Source organism: Helicoverpa armigera, chromosome 13 (assembly GCF_030705265.1).
Source record: "Helicoverpa armigera isolate CAAS_96S chromosome 13, ASM3070526v1, whole genome shotgun sequence".
NCBI lineage: Eukaryota > Metazoa > Arthropoda > Insecta > Lepidoptera > Noctuidae > Helicoverpa > Helicoverpa armigera.
Window position 1 is genome coordinate 1,461,840 of NC_087132.1, and position 21,592 is coordinate 1,483,431.

At 34.9% G+C, this 21,592-nt stretch overlaps 1 protein-coding gene and 1 long non-coding RNA gene across 7 annotated transcripts in view; both read left to right on the forward strand.

Moving 5' to 3' along the window:
- Bru3 (bruno 3) overlaps positions 1-21,592 on the forward strand; it is a 559,287-nt gene that overhangs the window by 308,273 nt on the left and 229,422 nt on the right. The gene's annotated exons all lie outside the window — the stretch shown is intronic.
- Positions 13,610-17,931, forward strand: LOC135117722 (uncharacterized). The gene is made up of 2 exons (XR_010277078.1): positions 13,610-14,028; positions 17,153-17,931. It is a non-coding gene; the product is annotated as an uncharacterized LOC135117722 (long non-coding RNA).

The following is a 21,592-nucleotide window of genomic DNA, read 5'->3' on the forward strand; positions in this document are numbered from 1 at the left end:
ACTCGCCGCGTGGCCCGGGGGAATAATTTAGTGCAATTCGCACGGCCCAACACCTCGGTGGTAGCGATCTTTTTAACCGACCCCGGATACGTGAGCTTGAATTATGGTTAGGTTAGATTATTTGTTTTGTTGTAATAGTAGTAGTTGAAAAGTTGGTGAGTTTTCTTGTCTTTGGCTGTGACAGTTTGCACCAGCATCGGTTATACTGTGATCCATTGAAACAAAATTATTCGATTTAAGTAACCAAAACGAACACTATTTTTATGTACCTACATACCATGAGCCATCACATTCTTGAATTGAAACCTAGATTTTTTTTCTCAGCTCAATAATTACAATATGTGATAATTTTTTGAATAGATATTTTTTATTATTTTTTCAGCTACACTATCAATTAAATATTCGGTGCATTCTTAGATATTGTGTACAGTTTTCAGCCACCATTGCAAATTAAAAACATTAGCTACATTTCTTCATGAAACAACATACTGAAAGGAATACTGAAATAACATAAAATAATCCTCTTACACGATATGCAACTGTTGTACAAACTAAATGTTGCCGCGACAGAAACCGATCGCGGATGCCTCACAATACTGCACAAATACGGAATGTACGACGAAGAGTGGTAAACGGAAATACTGCTGGATGTTACACGTAGTCATAAACATTAAAAGTTACAAGATTTATCCTAAATATGACAATTGATGAATAATTTAAATTAACTTGACTGAAAAGAACGCATGTGGCTTTTAATCCGCATTTGTTCATATTTTATGTCGCATATAGTTTAAGTAATCTTAAGTTAATTCCAAAGCGTCTTTATAGTCTCAATCATAATTCGATGAACATAATTGATCATAAAAATAATGTACAAATAGTTCATCAAAAACCTCTAAAGGCAGCATATCAAAATACAACAAAAATAATCCATAAATGAAAATAAAAAAAAATAAAAACTACGCCCAATCACATCCAAAAAGTTTGCGCCAAACAAAAAAAAAATCATATCCAGCGAATTTCACGATCCTTGCTCCCCAGTATCGACATTCGCCACTCGCCACCGCGCAATCATCAAATATTTGCATCCCACTGAAAAAGTAATATGATTATTAATTTACTGTCGATTCATCGGTACGCCGGTTCGATTCCGTTCAATAAACGGCCGCACCATTCCAGATATTCACTGTATGCAAAACCTGGGAATTTAGTTTGTGATTTCGAATGGAAAATATTTCGAATAATGTTTAGTTGCGTTTTGTCTTGTTTTTCGGTTTTGATGTTTGGTATGTTGCTTTGTTTTTTTTTGTGGTATGCTGAGTGCGGTTTTATTTAAAAATTTTAGGTGTTTGTTTTTCTGTATTTTTTATTAAAATGAGAGATAACTCTTTTGAAGGACTTTTGAGGGTAATATAGCATGGAGACAAATTAAATGTATTTTTGCATTTCATTATATAAGCTTGTTTATTGTTCATGAACACAGGCCGCATACAAAAAATATATGCATGTTAATAGGAACGCTTTCTCAGACTTGTTTACTTTTCAATGATAGATATTAATATTAATCAACACCACATTAAAAATTAAAACAAAAGACAACAAACACTACACTAAAATGGCCGCGTACAAAACAAACTAACCTACAGACAAACATACAGACACAGAGACATACAGACAAGCTAGAGACCACAGTCTGTATGCTCTGTCTCTCCGTTTGATTACCGTAAGACCACCGAGCGCTCCAACTTTCTAAGCATTTGATGTGCTAGTGGGGCCATGACTTCGATAAATTGTAGTACTGGTCTATGTACTGTAATGTCGGGAAGCACTGGACTATTGTCTTGGCTCCTTTATATTTATTTAAAACAGCTATGTGTTTTGTGCTTCCTGGTACTGTGGAACTATCTGTAAGGGACTTGTAATTGTTCCTTTTAATGAATGATGGTCTTATTCTTGATGGACAATAGTGTATATCAGATAAATATTGAGAAATCAAAATGTTGTGAAACCATAATCTACATACCAAAAATTTCCTTCTACAGCATGCCAAAAGATCAACAGCAAAAACTATAACAAAATTCGAAAATATCCCATCTCCATCTACAGAGCTGCGCGCCCTACAGCTAGGCAAACATTTGCGCAAGTTACTGCAAGTGCACTTCGCTGCGTCCCCTGGAATCAACTGTCCCGGACTATTATATGATGGTTAGACCCCGATTCCTAAGTACAATTCAATTATTAGCTTAGAACGTCTAAGTTCTAAGAATTTATAGAAATATCTGTGTAGTATCGATTTATACCTATTTATTATATTTTGTTACTCTAAAAAGCATTTTTTTTTTATAAGTGATGCATAAGTAAACCTAATATTTTCATCATCATATAGGATATGTGGCTTTGGTCTTCTTATCATAGTTTCACAATATAATACTCTCTTAAAAGGTAAGTCCATAAGAAAAGACTCTTTCCAATAACCTTTTTTTGAGACAGAAATTTCATATAAAAAATCCAAAGCCCATTAAATTCTATTAAAAGAAAAACGTAGTGCATCAAGTACGTATATTTATTGCTGGTCGTAAAACGCGGTTGAGCAGAAAGAATTCCTATGGACTCCAAGGAGGTTAGTACCTAATAAAATCGTAGAGAACCATAGTGCGAGACTCTGGCGTGGGTAGACGCACTTTTAGCCTAGACGAAGACATATATCCATATATCTCATGGGTATAATAAATATATAGCTTGGTACTTGTGTTTTCATGCGTAAGAAGCGTATAAAGACGCATATGCATTTTTATATTTGGCTTAGAAACAATGACTTTAGAATAGCTTGTACGGGTTTAAATAAATCTAACATTAGCAAACAACCTCATAATTTATAAGGAAAGTAAAAAAGTACAAAAATCTAAAGAATAAGGAAGTGAGACCACTTGCTAAGGTGAAAAAAGTTTAGCATATTATTAACTTCAAAGTTCTTGTTAGATCAATTCATTAATTCATAAGTTAAACTTATTGATAAGCTCAACAAAATACCCTCCTTATGTTTTAAATCCTTCATCCGTCTTGCAGTCCCCTCTTAAACCGACTACACTAAACTCAATCCACACAGACACATTTTCCACAGAAACCTCTTTCTCTTTCATCCTCAAAAATCAATAAAGCACAATAAATAAAACATGAGCGAACAAAATCATGATATCTGCAAACGTTCACAACAGCGACAGTTTATCCGACTATTAAAATATATTTCAACCGTTTTGTATCAGGATAAGTTGCCAACGAAAAATATTCTACAATTCTACATATCGGCAATCACTTATGATGGTGCGTGGGTTAAGTTTTGAGTGAAAAGCGTTTTTAAAACACATTTTATAAGCATTCTTAATTCAATGTTTTTGTAGTAGTAAAATATTGGTCTTAGCTGTGAAGCCGACGGACACATTTAATTTCTAAGTAATTGTGTGTTGTCACAAGAACTGCTCTCCTTCGATCTTGAGGTGAATACGATTATGATATTTAACTACCTACATTATCATCAAGTCTATTTAATTTCTTGCTCAGTCATACAAAGATGGAATCACTTTTGTATGCATTTCCCCACATACACAGTTAGTTTAGATGTTACTAGACCTTTATTACATTTCCAAATAGTTACCTAAACATGAACGTATCTATTTCACAATACAATAATAATGCAATTCCATTATTCCAGTAATCATCATAATATTAGTGTTGACACAAAGCGATTAGATATTTGAAAACTATAGCTAATTAAGAGAATTAATAGGTTTAACCAGCTAATCCCGTATTAACCTACTACTTAGGCCGCATAACATCATGACATATTATCGAGAGCCCTGAAGCTGCGTTCAAATCGGAATTATAATATCGATACATTTTACGGATTTAAAATAATCGTTTTGATCTCTTAAATTCTGTGTTTAATATTTATTATTACGTACTTTTGTGTTAATCAAAATGTGAATTTTGTAAAATAAATGAAAAAGAATATTTACACAAGTATTCACCCTTACTTTGTTGACCACTGCCATCACATTTTGAAGGATTTATCGATCTATTATCCATCACTAGATACATCCTAAAACTTAAATAGCAACTATGCTATAAACGTACCTATCTACTTACCAATTTTAGCTACAAAACACATAACTGAACAACCTCTCAAAATTATCAAACAATCCTTTCACGCATACCTCATCGCACAACAACAATACACTCAAACTTTAAATAGGCTTTTAATTATGATGGATAACCACTACCAACTATATACCATATTATAACGTAATAATGTCAGCTGGAATTCCGCCAGCCCCAATATAAACATTGATCAGAACCACGTTAAATTTTCCAGCCCTCCAACTAAAAATGATTCGAATTCTATCGTAATTGAACTTAATTGAAATGAGGTTCCATAATGCGATATTCAATTCTGTAATCATATTTAAAGTATTTTGTTATGATAGTAGGAGGGAGGTATTCTGTTAAGTGGTATTTCATATTGTGTAAGCATGTGTATGTTTTGAAGTAGTGCACAAAATGTACAATACATATTACATTACTGCATGTACATATGTAGGTACACTTAGTACATGCAATAGAGCTTCAACCGAAACGGATATTTTTCTTCTGTCTTTCATGGTGGAAATATGGCCTATCATATTGTGAGGACTACGTATCTATACCTTACAGTTTTACAGTTCCAATATTGTGCGTAAACTTGTATATGTTACAAATACCATGGCTCATCTTTAAACTATATGTGACAGTCTGTTTCCATAAGTATATCTCCTATTTATAAACAAGCCCGGAAGTTTTTTTCACGTTAAAAAGGTACAGCTCAACTTTAGTCCATAAACAAAACACCATTAATCATTGTTCACCATAGATCCTTCAGTTCCGATGCCAAGACCTATTCGGTACACTCGTTAAAGTATGTAAAACTGCGCAAAACCAACACTAGCAACATGACAAACAGGATAGTAAAATTTTATTTGTATCAATAAAAAATATGATATAGAAACTACGGGATTCCATGTTTGTTCGCCGTGACCCAAAAATATTCCGGGTTTGAAAGTTGAAATGAAAATATTTAAATCATGCAAAGGTAAAATTGTCTGATCTTAAAAAATGCATAGTTCATTCATTAGAATATTAAAATACTTTTAGTTCTTGTATTTCTTTCTATCATATTGTTACATTTTCTTACATTTGCAAAAATATACCTGTGTATTTTAACAAGCTTATTTTCAATGAAAAATAAAGTTCAATTTTGATTTAAAATACATAGGGATTGATGGTAAATCAAATGTATGTTTCTTTTGTAATTTTACCTAACATACCGCTTAGAAAACGATGAAATTTATCACAATAACAATCAACCTATCATTCTTGCCTGCTATGACTCGGCAACCAACCGTAGTCATTGTTATCAAGTATGCTCTCCACATTTCTTTCCAAAAACATTTTCAATAACATAACTAATACCATTGCAGAAAATTGAATCCAAAATACAAACCGCCTCACGGGTTGCAACCGTATCTATTCAAATCAGGATATGTTAAGCAATACCACAGTATAAATAACATTGTTCCGTGGATATGATATACCGTTTATGAGAGACTTAAGTGCACTATTGTCGTTTTCGTCTCACCCGCTCCGGTTTATTGCTTAAGCAATAAAAATGCATCGATGTTGCGGTCTGTATTGCTGCTCTGACGGATTGTTGCCAATTTCTTAGCGGTGATAGCTTGGTTATTGCTCGTTTAGTAGAATATAAGGAGTTTAGAAAATATAAGATTTTAATTCAAATTCGTCAGAATTAAATTATTATATAGCACGCGCACTAGGTTTCGAAAAAAAAAATCATAGTTCAATAATCTTTGCTGCAGGAATTGTATTGTGTTCTATTTATTGTATTGTGTTCTGTTGTTCTATTTATATGTAACAATGTTCGTCGGGAGTCATCATAATATATAGTGCTGTTAAGAGCGTGTACGCTCGGCGCGCGATGTCAACTTTAGGTAATTCAACGCAAAAAACCGCGCAGACTAGCGTCGCGGCTGTGTGCGTGCCTATCATACTTCACGTATAGTCACACAAACCATTTTGATCCTTTCGAGTGAAATAGGTAGAACAAAAAATATATTATTTAGTAAATAGTTAATAGCGGGAAAATAGTGTAAGTCTATGGATGTCTAAAATATAAAAGCATGAAAATAAGTCGTTAATACTTACACTCTTTTGCAAAAAAATCGGGCACCTATGAAAACCTTGGTTTTGAGGACTTTCTGTATATTACATACAATTTTCAACAGTACTAAATAGTCGACTGATGATTAATGACAATGTTAAGAGTTTCTGTATTTTAACCGATTTCAAAAAAAGAAAGGAGGAGGTTTCAATTAGATTGTTTTGTGATTGTTCTCAATTTGATTGTTCTCGATTTCTCAAAGACGCCTGGACCGATTTGAAAAATTGATTTTTTATATGAATGGTCCAGTCCATCCAGACCGAAAAATTGTGGTCAAATAACAACAATTGCCGGAAAGCCAAACATTGGTGAAGAGCTTGGGTTTACCATTGCAAATAAAGTTTTAAGTTATCTATCCTATATGCTTCAAAAGTTATTCGAGATCAAAAGTCAAAATTTGGGTACATCCAAAATGAAAAAAAAAAATATAGCTCGATTGGTAACAGACATCTGCAATAAGTGATTTCTAGCCTAAGGAGTCCGCCATATTGGATTTAGACTCGCGACACATTTTTTTTCGAGTTATTCATAGCAAGCCCTTTCATTTGATACCCATATCGTAGGAATGCATTAAAATCATTTTTTTCTCCATCTTGGGTATACCGCCATATTGGATATAGAATCATACATTGTCATTAAAACTGAACATTCAAACAAAATTTCAACTCAATCGATAAAAAAAATATGCTTCAAAATTGAGCTTTAAATAAAATAGTAATGTATCAAGATTTGTTGGTCGCGCTTGAAATGTACTGTATTCTCGGTATCCACGGCAGAGGTTATTCACCCTACGCGATGTGACGGAGCGACACGTCCTCTCTCTGTGAAGCCTTGCGGCGGTCTGGTTTGAGTTGACTCGCGTGCAGCGTTTTATAGTAGTTTTTAAATAATTTATAAAAAAATAAAAACGAGAGATTAAATTATAATATAAAGTTTATGTTTTAAAGAAAGAGTTATATTACTATAGTAAATAATTGTTATATATAATTAAGTAAGATAGATAGGTAAAAAAAGCATTTGAAATTCACAATTTTTCACATTGTTAAAATATTTTTTTCTGAAAGATAGAGACCTAAATCAAAAAATGTTTTCAACTAACTATAGGCATGGGGATTTCGTCTATGAGTAAAAAAATAAATATGATTAGATTTGCCACTGTTTTCACATGAATTTAAGCTTCGAAATAGACGCTGAAAGGGAATTTTATAAAACATCCGTTACGTTATAGGGGTTTTAAGTATTTCATCATCATCATCATCAGCCTATCGCAGTCCACTGCTGGACATAGGCCTCTCCAAGTGCACGCCACTGAGATATATTTTAAGTATTTAAACTACACAAATTGAAATTTATGTTCAATTAACTATATAGACAGTGAAATTACCTTGCGTTATTAAAAAATAACATAGTTATAGGATAAGTAGTTACTGAGAAACAGTGGTTTGAAAAGTACCATTTTAGGCCAAATGGCGCGCGGTTGACGTACACGCTCTTAAATACCGAATTTTCAGTTAGATAATATGGCCTGTTATCCGAGTTGTTAAACATTGTTTGCATGGACTAACACAATGACTCACACAACGTTCCATCCGGGATATATTCCAGAAATTCAAATATCAATCCCGATGCAGCTCGCAATACCAATATTATTTATTTCCATGGAATTTCAAACAAATCAATTTCAAGCGAAATTTCAGTAGCAGCAGACAAATAGATCATTGCAAAGGAGCGCTCACGTACGTAAATACCTTTCAATCAACGTATGAGGCGAACGAGCGAGAACATCGCACGAACAAAATTTAATTCAGCGAGCATGCACGCGATATCCGAACGGCACATAAATACCAATGTGACTGAATAAACTAAGCTTTTCCAACAGCGGAGTTAAGAGACACAGTGTTCGTAGCTTGGGTTTGTATGAAGACACTGTGTTTTAGAAGTTGGTGTTAAATTTGTGAGTTGTTGTAGTTGGAAAGCGTGGTAAGATAGTAGCGTTGCCGGTCGCTCGTCACTGGGAAGTAAGAAAAGTGAGGGCGGCACACTCGCCCGCATACAAATAGTTTACAAATGGCATGTTGTCGTGCGGTGTCGCCGCGGCGCGGCTGCGACATCGACTGCAAGTTACAAACGATATGGCTAGGATTAACCCCTCTATAAAGTTTCATTGTAGTGTACTGTGTGAATTCTGATTTGTTTCTTTGTAATTTAATTTGTTCTTTCTTGATGTTATAGTTGGCTTAATTTTATTTCAGCTTTAGTCAATAAAGTAGTTCATTCTTCAATGATAATGCAACACTTCATCTCTCTCATTGAAATGAAGTTTATCAACAGCTTTCAAATTTTTCAACTAAATAGAATGAAAGAATTTTAACGGTATACCATCTTGCACATAAATGACAAAGATAAATTACATTTAGTTAGTAATACCATTGTAAAACAGCTGTGTTAATCGCTAGGCTCTCATAATTTAAGTCCCTGAGGACAGCTCACGAAGGCGTTGCTCGCGTTTAGTCGAGATAACTCGGAGAATTTTTAAATTATCAACACTAAGTAGGTAACGTATGGGAGTATTGAACCAGCTCGTGACTGCAACTCTTCTGACGCATAGACTACTATAAAGTTGTCTATGAGTTCGCATAGGGCTGTGGAATTAAGATATTTGAAAATGGAACGCTATTCAACTTAAACAATTTACTATCGACAAGTGAGAACATGAATATCTTTTGTTTTTAAATCTTTACGATTTAAAAAAGGAACTAGGAAATAATAAAAAATATTAACAGCTGACAAAAATGGAGACTTAAATTTTTGAATATAGAATGATTGCCATGCCTCGTTTACTATCAGTGAAAATTCCTTTTTTATATTTTTATTTTACGTTAATCAAAAGAAAAAAGAACCATTCGAACTCCAAACCTACAACACTGAATAGAGTTAAAGCAATAGTGGAAATAAAGAAATAAAAAAGGTTTTAATCCTGTTTAGCGTAGTCTACGAGGCGTCTGCGATGCCAGAAGTCAGGTGCGATGTAAAAGAAAACTCATTACTTCTTATTCACCGTCGAGTCGGATAGTGTTTGTATTGATGCGATATCTTTGTCGATAGTCGATGAAAAATGGGTGCCATTGTGATTGCGATTTGGAGAATGATAAATACATTATTTTTGTTCAATTGAAATACCCAACACTTGTGTTACAATACTATATGTAACAGAGCATACCCGTGCATAAAAGGTAGATATTTTCATGTTAAAACTTAAAAGTTTTTTTAAGTATTACAATATAGTTCAAATATAGTTTATCCAATCAAAAACATTAAATGTAAAAAAAGCCAATCCTCTACGCAGTTCCTCCACCGTAAAAAGTTTTGAGATCGCATAGAAGCCAAGTCCTGTTCAACTTTAATTGTAATAATAAATCAACATTTTGTGACTATATCAATTAAATAGTTTTGTTCACATTACAATAATATTGACTTGGCCATGAGCACAATAAACTACAAATATAATACGGCATATCTTGGAGAGGTGAAAGTCAAACATGGAGTTTAATATCACAGAATTAAATACATTTAGTTTATTCAATCGTTACTAAATGACAGTCAGTATCATCCATCACTGAACTGCACATGTACTATGGCGGATGTTTAGTCCATGGTGATCTCAAATTCTAAGTCTTTTAAGTCCTTGTCTAAGTTCTTCAGTGCATAATCAATCAGTCCAATCGTAAAATCATGTCCATATAGAATTTATCAATTCAATGGTATTTACACATTATTACAAGGAGCGACTTTTAACTTGTGCTCATGGCCAAGACAATATTATTTTAAAATGAACAAAACTATTTAATTGATATAGTCACAAAATGTTGATTTATTATTACAATTAAAGTTGAACAGGACTTGGCTTCTATGCGATCTCAAAACTTTTTACGGTGGAGGAACTGCGTAGAGGATTGGCTTTTTTTACATTTAATGTTTTTGATTGGATCTAATTTATTTTTTGTAGGTCTCTTTCTTCTCTAAGTATCTCTTTCTTCTCTAATATATAACAAATTAAATTAACTTACATGCAACTAACTAAATATATAACAAACTAAATATGTACACCTAGTTAGCACGTAAACAACATTTTTTTAAAATAAACTAATAATTTTCGAAATTGTCGAATTTTTGAATCAAATATCTTTTAGAACAAAAGAGATTTATTTCAGAGGTAGATGGCGCTATCACATGTAATTATTTGATTATTTTTTTAAGTACTACTTATACTAAGCTATGTAACGAAACCATAGCGCGATTTAGACCAGGACAACGCCATCTATCGAGCGAGCATGCAGTATGTATCGCACTGCATTAATATGAAAGATTTTATCATTGTTCATTTCATTTTAACCTATTATAGCTTTTTTATTCATATGTATGTATATTTAATACATAATAACAATATACCACACTACGTAACAATAAAACAAATAGTACCATTTTGTACATAAATAAATAACAAAGTTATCAATGCAGTCAAAATTCATACACAATGTTCTTGAAAAACTGCAAATATAAATTTGTTTCCTATTTTTTTATTAAGTTTCAAGGTTTTTATAATTTTCCCTTTATATGTAGCTAGTAACCTATCTTGGTGCCAAATTTGAAGGTTCTAAGTTTGCTAGAAGTACCTTAGACTTTTGATGATCGGTCAGTGAGTGAGTCAGTGACAAAATGGTGTAACTTTGATCGCTCATAACTCGTAAACTATTTATTCAAATGTCTTGTAATTTTGAGACTGAGCTTGTTCTAATACTTACTCTTGGTCATCGAAAACCTAAACTCATAGCTTTGATCATATGGAAGTTACAGGGGGCTGAAAAAGCCGCGAAACGCTTCGAGAAAAGATAGTACGGCCGTGCCCGCTTTGCTCGAGTCTTGGCTGGGGCACTGCCGTGCCCTCAGATTCTGAAAATATATTGAAAATGCTACTTTGTTTCACATAAAACAAAATAAGTTCATCTGGACCTAATCTTTTATATACACTTGCATTATATTAATATCTCAATTATTTTTCAAAAATTAATATCGATGACATAACCAAGAAAACTATCGACATCCCCCCAGCAAGGAGTTGCAGCAATAAATTTTAAAAGTAACACATCAGTATGCTAGCGTCGTTTGGTCGTCTACACATTGAATGGGACAAAGCAAGATGTATTGTAGCTACATATGAGCACCACATTATGCCTGCCTTCCGGGGAAAATCGATGCTTAATGGATGCTATGGATTCTTGTGAATTTTGGGGGCAACTGTCTGTGATTGTTGGTGAGAGGGTTATTAATTTGTTACACAGTCATTTTGTAACATTATATTTTATGCTTATAAATAACTTGATATAAAAATAAACCATACCCTTCAGTGTTGTTTTAAAGTTCAGTAATCATGCAACTATCCTTACTCAAAGTATGAATAAAAGCGACTATGCCTATTCACTTATAAGTCTTTGTCAAAGATCAATAGCAGGTTCTAAATTAGATACAATTGTCCATAATAACGGACAATCTACTAACTAGCCAATAATCCAACAAAAGACAGATTCAGGCATAGAGCTTAACCACCACAGAGCCAATTAGTACACTAAACGCCATAATACCGGGAACACACAATACATAATATTGTCTAGGTTTAAGGTTTCCTTGCAGACCAAACAGGCCTAATTATATTAATTGCGTTTGCACCGTTCTTGGTCTCTCGCGCCACCTCATATCACGCTACAATAATTACTTGTAATGATTAGCTTTGTACATAATTAGCAATTGTTGTGTCTATACTAATTAACAGCTACCTAGATGTTGGGTAGACATACGAGTACATTTGAAACAATAATTTTGACTGAAAAGCAATTTGAGGTTAATTATTGCTTAACCGACTTCCAGATGAAGTAAAAATTACACAACACAACAAAAAAAAATAAGCAAAGAAAAGTTGTACTCATCTCTGAAACCAAATAAAAACTGTATATGTTTTTAATCCTATTAGAAGCAAGCTGCAAGCTACTAACACACCTTAACAATGAAAAATAAACTATAAGAGTACAGTCACATAAAAAAAAAACTTTCTAACATCAAAAACAAAAGCAAACCCATTTGTTTCTCAGATACTCCAAAGTTTTCCCGATGACACCACGTTGACACACTCCATCTTTTCATTTCCAACGTGAAAACTTTTGAAATGTAAGAAAATATATCCAAATTAGATTTATACGGGAGCCTAATACGAGCTTCGGAGTGTTCAGGCGATTTGGGAGTGTAGCCCACAGATTGAATTTACTTACGACCCTAGAGAGTACGGTTAAGAATTACTGGATACGCTATACTTACTTGAATTTTGAAATACGTTGTCTATAAATGATGTAATTGATATCGTGTCAATTCATACCTAATATGAAACTAAAAAGCTACTTAAAAATATGTAACCTGCTTCTTTTTGTTTTCTTTTTTTTTTGCACGACGACAAATTCACACAAACACACCATAATTAAATTGTTAGTACGTCGTATCGCAATTCCCGACATTGTCAAGATTGTGAACTCGGTACATCTAGATAAAATTCTGGCAACAGAATCTTCGGGAGCTCACCCTACGCCTCTGGGGGCGCTTTTCCCCCCATTACTTCTATACCATCACTTTATGATACTCGACTGTACTTTTTTTATTATTCATGATAATACGGCGTACATTAGCGTGTTTTTGTTCCCATCGTGTACAGTCGTATACAGTTTTTTTCGTCTTTACGAAGGCTTTTTGTCGTTTACATCATTATTTATTTGTTGCATCCGTAATATTTTTTGAGTAAGGCCACTGAATACATCAAAACAAAGCATCGTTATAATCTGTGAGACAAAAAATCATTTCTGAATTTCTTTTGTTTGTGAGAGAGATTTCAAAGTTAATCCTCAGATGCATATGTTAATTTGTCGTTGGTTTACAATCTCAAATTTGGTGATGTAAAAAGGGAACGAGTAGCTTCTGAATCACAAATTATAACATAAGTAAAAAACATAATATGGTTAAAATATACTCACCCTAAATGCCACAAGTACCCAATAATCATTCACCTCAAAAACCCTAATTCATAAACCGCCAAAACAAACACGAGTAACTCCAAACAAATTGACATTTACTTTACAGAGTTTTAATGTATGTAAAACCTTTCATCGTGGCCTCTCAAGGCAAAGCCTGTGACCCGATTCAGCTTGTCTTCTGACCCTTGCTCAACATTATACAAATCCTTCTTACATCCACTCTCCGTATTTATTTGCGTGTCTTGACCTACAATTTTATTCGGTATCTTAGGGCCCCTACGCATTGTGCGGTTAGCCGGAATGCGGTCAGCCGTGCGGCTGACCGCAACAAAAGGTTTGTATGAGAATGTAGTTTTCATTCGCACTACGACGCGGCTGCCGCCCGACCGCTCCGGTCGTTCTGAGCGCTGCGGCCCGACCGGCGGCCAGCCGGACGGTCGCTATACACACTACGCGGATAAGCTAGTTTGCGGTTGCCCGCCATTGACGGTACACGTGTTCACCAACATTCGCGCATTCTGATAATGGATTTCGATACCGAAAAATTTATAGTCGAGATACAAAATAGGCCAGCAATCTGGAATACTAAATCCGCAGAATATTCCGATAAAAACTTACGTTCAAAAGCTTGGGAAGAGTTGGTGGAGATTTATGGAGCTGATTTATCACAGGATAAAAAAAAAGAACTTGGTAAGTGCCAATCAGTTTATTTGAAAATATTGTTTTAGTGATGATGATCCATCTTCTTTATTGTCTCAGCCTCAGATCAAAGAAATAGGCAGATAGAGCGCTCAGAACACGCGTGTGTCCACCAAAGCAAATAGGTACAAAATCAAAAGCGAATACAAACTCGCGACAGTACCGCTCTGTCACTCGACGTACTTGCGCGCGATAAATGCCTACCGCTCGCTGGGCCGCCGGTCGCCCCACGCGGCTCAGGGCTTTCAACAGTCACACGCGGCGCGCGCTCCAATATTGATTATTTTTATTTCGTGGCCTGTTGTGCTGTTGGTTTTATTAGGTTTTAAGCTACCTAACAAACTGATGGATTAGTTTGACTTGTGTTGGTTTATATGCGACTATTGTAAGAAAAAATTATGGGTATTTAGAAACATGTTATATGTATGAACTTATTTAGTAATTCTATTTTTTATAAATTAATACTTATCTACTTTATGATTTTAACATCAGAGATCGTTAGGTATGTATCAGTAATGACGACTCGGAACATTACGCGTGTCGCTACGCAGAAACCAATTTTAGGTATGTATCAGCACTCGGCGAAGTTGTAACAGGGGGTATGGCACTTGTGCTCGAATATACCATATAGACAGTATGGAATAATAATATTAATAATCAAGCGCTCGAGCTTTTAAGGTTCATTTTATAACGCAGCTAGGAATTTTAGGTAGTTGGGGAACTTGTAGGTGCTTATAACAGTAGGTATGGACTTTTGTATGGAGTGATTTATCTGTTACGTAGGTAGTAACTATTTAGTAATTTGTGGTTTAAACACTGCAAAGTTGTTCACAAAACTAAGAAAACAAGATGGGATATCTGTCCACAGATAACTCTTGTTATTATTATTGTTTTCGTATTTATTTTCCGTAAAATATTTTCGGCTCACTTGAACACAAAACCTTGACAGTAAATCGTTTGTGATACCAGTAGCTATGACGGGAAAATTACCCTGAATTAGGGGAATGTGTATTGTGTATAAGAAACATCGATGTTGCATTTAAATTCATGACGAATATTTTTAACCGACTTCCCAAAAATGAGGAGGTTGTCGGCCGGTATGTTTTTTTTTTGTGTATGTACATCGATTACGCCGAGGTTTATAGACCGATTTACGTGATTCTTTTTTTGTTCGACGCGGCATAGTTGCCAGTTGATCTCATAGTCATCAGGTCAGGATCTGATGATGACGCTAAACAACAATATTATAAGAAATTGGTGCAAAACAAAGGCTGTTAAAGTTTAAAATTAAAGCGAGATACCTACTCGTAATTTCCTAAGACTAAACTAAATAATAATCCAAACTAATATTATAAATGCGAAAGTAACTCTGTCTGTCTGTCTGTCTGTCTGTTACGCTTTCCCGCTTAAACCTCGCAACCGATTTTGATGAAATTTGGTACAGACAATCTTTAGACCCCGAGACAGAACATAGGCTACTTTTTATTTCGAAAAAAAGGGATGAAGGGGTTGAAATAGAGGGTGAAAGTTAGTATGGGCTTTCTTAATTTCAAAAGATAAAACCATGAAATTTTATATTTAAGCACTTGATAAGAAATCATTAAACATTTGTTCTAGCATTTTGAAATTTCGACCAGCTAGGGGTGAAATAAGGGTTGAAAGTTAGTATACAAGTTCGTCAAATATCACGTCATAAGAAACAAAAATCGTTTGTTCATTTTGAAAGTTTTTTTACCAGTGTGGGGTGAAATAGGGGTTGAATCCCTACTAATATTATAAATGCGAAAGTAACTATCTGTCTGTCTGTTACGCTTTCACGTCTAAACCACTGAACTGATTTTTATAAAATTTGGTACAGAGATAGAGTTGACCTTGAGAAAGAACATAGGATAGTTTTTATCCCGGACTTTTGAAGAGTTCTCTTGGAAACGCGATATAACCGAACTCGACGCGGGCGAAGCCACGGGCGGAAGCTAGTTATTTTAATAAATACCTATGTTGATTGTTATAATAAATTGTTTATATTTTAAAATTAAAAACCTATTAATTAAATAGCTTATTAATTTACTGTGTTTAACTACAATATTTGAGAACAATTTAACTGAACAAAATATATAGCTGCCGCGCACATACATAAAATCTGGCGTCACTTTGTTGTTCGCGCACGTTCTATCTGCCTATATTTCTTTGATCTGAGGTCTCAGCATATTTAAATGAAATTATCTTGCCAGATTACCCTCCCTTCGTTCATGAAATAATCTGCAAATAATTCTCGATATCTCAAAGCAGTTGTATTGTTTCTGCACACTATCCCGAGCAATTGATTCAGTCAGTGGATTATTTAATGAGTCTTCAAAAGAATACCCATCTTTGTCTCTCACGAAGTTGTGTAAAATACACGCAGACTTAATAATATCATTAATTAAATCGGTATTAACATTAATGGGTCTATGGAAAATCCGCCATTTATTCGCAAGTATCCCAAAAGTACATTCAATATAACGTCTAGCTCTGCAAAGCCTATAGTTAAACGTTCTTCTTGTAACATTTAAATCGCGTCTTGGATATGGGCGCATCATAGTTTTACTTAAGGCAAATGCCTCATCTCCTACAAAGACGTAGGGAAAACTAGTGCTATTAGATTCTGAAATCGGTGCAGGTTCAGGGATGTTCAAGCGATTCTCCTGCATTTTTTTATAAAAGCTCGAATTTTGAAATATTGCTGAATCACCGAATCTGCCATATGCTCCAACATCAATTAAAATAAATTTGAAGCTGCTGTCACAAATTGCCATCAAAACCAGAGAATGAAAGCTCTTATAATTAAAGCACATTGATCCACTATTGTTAGGTGCTATAATTCTTATATGTTTCCCATCACAAGCCCCAATGCAGTGAGGGAAATGTGCTCGGTTAGAGAAATCATTTGCAATTTGAAGCCACTTTTCTTCCGTTGGTTCTGGTAGGCATATTTCTTTTAAGCAAAACCATATCGCGGCACATACTTCTCGTACTATTTCGGCGACTGTGCTAACTCCAATCCTAAATATGTAATGCAATTCAGCGAATGAGCACCCCGTTGCCAAATATCTAAAACAAATTTTCTTTATTGCAGGTCTCAATATTCAAAAAAAGTGGCGGAACATTCGCGACGCTTTTGTAAAGACCCATAAAGCAAGGATAAGTCCGAGTGGGTCTGCAGCGAAAAAAAAGGAATCTTATATATTTTATGATAATCTTTTATTTATAAGAGATACAGTAACTGTTAATCGCACAGACGGTAATGCTACAGTAAATGAAGATATTGGGACAACTACACGGGATGAAGACAATCCTTCATCAAATACTGTATTGGCATCAAAGAAAAGAAAGAGAAATAATGAAGACCACATTGGTGCACAGTTAGTCGGAGTTTTAAGTAAAAATTTAGAAAAAAAAAATTTGGATGATGACAACGATCGCCTTTTTTTCTTGTCATTGGTAAAGGATTTTAAGAAAATACCCGATCACCTACGAATGCAAACCAAGTTAGATATTTTAAGAGTAATTAATGACGCACAACATTTTTCTGATTACTATGCAAACACACAGTGGAGTTCTTCAAGGCCCAATTCCTATCGTGGATACCAAACGACGCAGTATTCGAGAAATAATCCCAACAGTCAGCCTATGTATCCGTCGGAATTCGGACGACCACATTCTCAAGCGTCCGCAGCGAGTCCGTCGCAAAACTTGGATGTACAATCACCATTATCAACGGGCCAAGAGTCTCAAAATAGTGAACACTCGTCTTACTTGGAACTTTTTAATTCTTTAAATGATAATGACAATGATTAAAATGTGAACCCACTTTCTTTTGAACCATAAATAATAATAAATTAACCACATACAAAGTGTAATTTATTTTTCTTACCTTAGCACTAATGTTAACTTTAATTCCGGCTTAATGCAATTTCGAAACTGTGTATTTTGCTTTGTTATATTGGTTTTTAATATGTTCAAAAGTTCTTCAAACGATTTCAGACTCATTCTAGTATATCCAAAAAACTTGTCTCCATACTTTTTGAGCTCTTCGAAAAACAATTCAAAATGCTTGCTTTCATCTCGAGTTTGCAAATAAGGATGCACCCAGTACCTTTTTTTCTGTTTCTTTTTATAACGCGAGTAAATATAATAAATAGCTGCGACATCTTCGACGTCCATCTTGGAAATGAGCCGATCCAACCGCAAACTACTACGGTTTCTAAACGCACTTTCCGGTTGGAGTTGCGGCTATCCGCCACCCGGCTAACCGCAAGCGCAACCGCTTCCTACGGTTATCCGGACGGCTGACCGCACTCCGGCTAACCGCACAGTGCGTAGGGGCCCTTAGTGTATGTACATAAATTTAGTACAAGAACCCGTTTCGAGATGCGACTGAACTAGCTGACGAACCGAATTTTGGCTACATTTTAGATTTTTGTAGGAAATGTGTGCAGATGTTTATTTTAGGATTGGTGGTGAGAAAGTATGAATATAATACAACTTCCGAAAAATAGAGTCGGTAGTTTGGGAAATGGTAGAACAAGATTGTTTGTAAAAATAACATGTTTTCCACGTGCAAGTAATTACTCCTAATTCCCACTAGCCACACTAGTTTGGCAATGCTCTAAGAAACGTTAACATCCAGAACGAATACTTATGTAACAATATGCCGATCATTCTAATGATATCAAACAACTTAACTCCACTACCTACAAAACTCCCCACACTCAACAAGCTACATGCGAGAAAGTCTACAGTCTACACAATAATTACGTAATCCAACTGACATGTAATTAAATGCTGCAAGCGCTAACTACATCAATTACCACGGGGATGACTGCTTCATTATTACAAACTACGAAACACTACGCATAGGACACGATGACTTCTAATTAATGGCCAATTACCACTGACCTTTGCAAGAAGTGCGAACGATGGTGAGCCAACGAGGTCACCAGGTCAATTTTTGAGTACGCACCCTCTTTTTCTGGTTAATTTGTATTTGAATTAAGAAATGAAAAGGTTCTTTAGTGATTCCTTTTGAGGATCGTTACTGTTAGGCTAAGAATTAAGGTTTATATACTTTGTGTATTTTTGAAACGTTCAAATTTTTTTGTCCGAATCTCAGCTCATGAAAAGTAAAGTGCTAAATATATTTAAGTTAAAACACCACTCGTAGTTACAAGTCTTACTGATAGTAAAATAGTTCAAACAGTGTAAAGCACCCCTGCTGCTAATACCTCTGTAAACACATACATAGTGTACATAGGAGCCTTCAATACTGTAGATTGTAATTATTGGGCCTTAATTGATTTGCTTTGTATGTGGATTACCAATTAATTAGCGTATAATGTTAGACAAGGGCATCCGGCAACCGATTGTTACATACCTACTTGTATTAATTTGTGTCGAGATAAAACTTTCATTGACAAGGAAGATTTTGAGAGAGTGAATTTCTCAATTTACCTCATCGTGATTTTAGATAACAGAAATGATTTTGTAGATACTATTGGAGTTAAGGATAAACTCCAATATCAAATTCACAAGGCTATCAATGTTGTAGTAAATAATGCAATCTGTCTACATTTCAAAATTCCCGACGGACCCTAATCATTCCCTAAAGGCATAATCAGGTATGAACATCAACATTCCTAAACAATTCACGAACACCTTTCACTTCCAACCCTTAAACAATAATCTGATATTCCGAACTCATAATTTAGAAACCGAGCCTGATCTGGCAGCCCTCTAAACAACGTTTTGAGAACCAATCACTTTACTATCTGAATTATATATAGGATGTCTTCGGTGGCCAGTATTCCGTCAGTTAATTGTAACTCCGTGAATGCAAATCCAATTTCTCAACTGGCGAGGTGCAAGACACCTCTGGCGGGTGGTTAATTTAGACAACCCTACCGGATCCAATCAACCGTTGGATCTTCCTTGGAATTGTAACAATATTGTTTTAGGGTTGCCTGCTTAGAAAAATCGGGGTTTAGGGAAAAGAATGGCACGTTGTCATCTGAATCTCGATCATCTCGATTTTATCTACGATTCATTTTGTTAATCTCTGAATTATAATTGTTATTACGAATTCGGTAATCAGTACGAATAACTTGATTCATTCCATTGTTTGAATATGGTTAATTGGTTACATCATAACAAATAGCTGCTTGATGTACTCAGCGTGGCGTCATAATGACAATATGGACAATAACAATAACGCAAGAGAACATAATAGTGCAATACTCAAAGGCCGACATTGCCTGGATGCACGTAATTATATGAGGATTAAATCAAAGGGATATGCTATACAAAATAATCAGCACAGCTTCACAAAATGTTCAATATTCCCCAATATTATGACGTGTACATCAAAAATATTATTGTCTGAGCCTGCTATTGTTTTACAGATACAATGTTATATCGGATTCCAATGTAATATTTTTGTATCCGACTATTGTCCATCGGTTCACAGAATTTCACTGTACGTTCGTGTATGGAAATATTAAACATTATTATACCGAATTCGATTCTACATAAAAGGAACAAACTCCATTCAGTACGCACCTCGAAATTGGTTTCGAAAATAATCCAGCACTCGTCATTGTTCAAAATGTTGGGCTGTCCAATAGTGTCCCTTTTTCATGAAATTGTTTACTCATTACTGTTGAAAAGCGAATATACCTTTGGTACAGTCTCAGTGAGCGGTAACTGGAACTTAATTTTGGGATCTCATACAACTATTCTGCGAGTTTGTCCCAGTTCGTTCTCCCATCACGACTTGTTTCGTAAACTCAAAGTATGTTTTTAATACGACTCCGTATTCATGCAAACAACTGAGATGGAAATGTGAATAGAATTATTCTGTAGAGCATTAAAAACTTGGTGAACATAAGCGGGCACAGTTCGTTGGGTTTCGTGACAATGTGTTGATGTTTGTTATCGAGCACATTGTTCCAACGTGAGAACGGACGGCGTGTCCAGTTTGTCTTGTTTTAAGTCTTTTTCAATTGTTTGTGTGTATGCGTGTATTTTGTACTTATAACGTAAGCTTCCGATAAAAGTATTCATTGAAATTCTTTGTTTGGAATATGAATGGAACTGGACGGCGCAAATCGTATTAAGTTTTGAAAGAGTGGGTTAATTTTATTTTATGTACTGCTGGTACAACGCGGTTCCACTCGCTTTCTGAGAGAAATAGACCCGCACCCGAATATAAAAAAAATGGTGTTCGAGGTTATTTGTGTTTCAAGCATTCAAATTGCCTCATTAGGTGAGAGTCCGACAGTTGCATTAATCATAAACAGTCTACACAAACTAAAAGCATCCAACATTACAATCACCCTTCCCCCAACTTAACTACCACCAAAGAAAAAAGAAGAAAACCACCAATCCGCAACTGCATCAACAATCAAGCACTATCTTCCTTTAGATTTATCAGCAAGAAAATCTCGGCATGTTCCTTCCGATGAATGGGAGCCGAGACTTCGAAGCCACTAATCCAACGAGGCGTCAACATGATTAGATT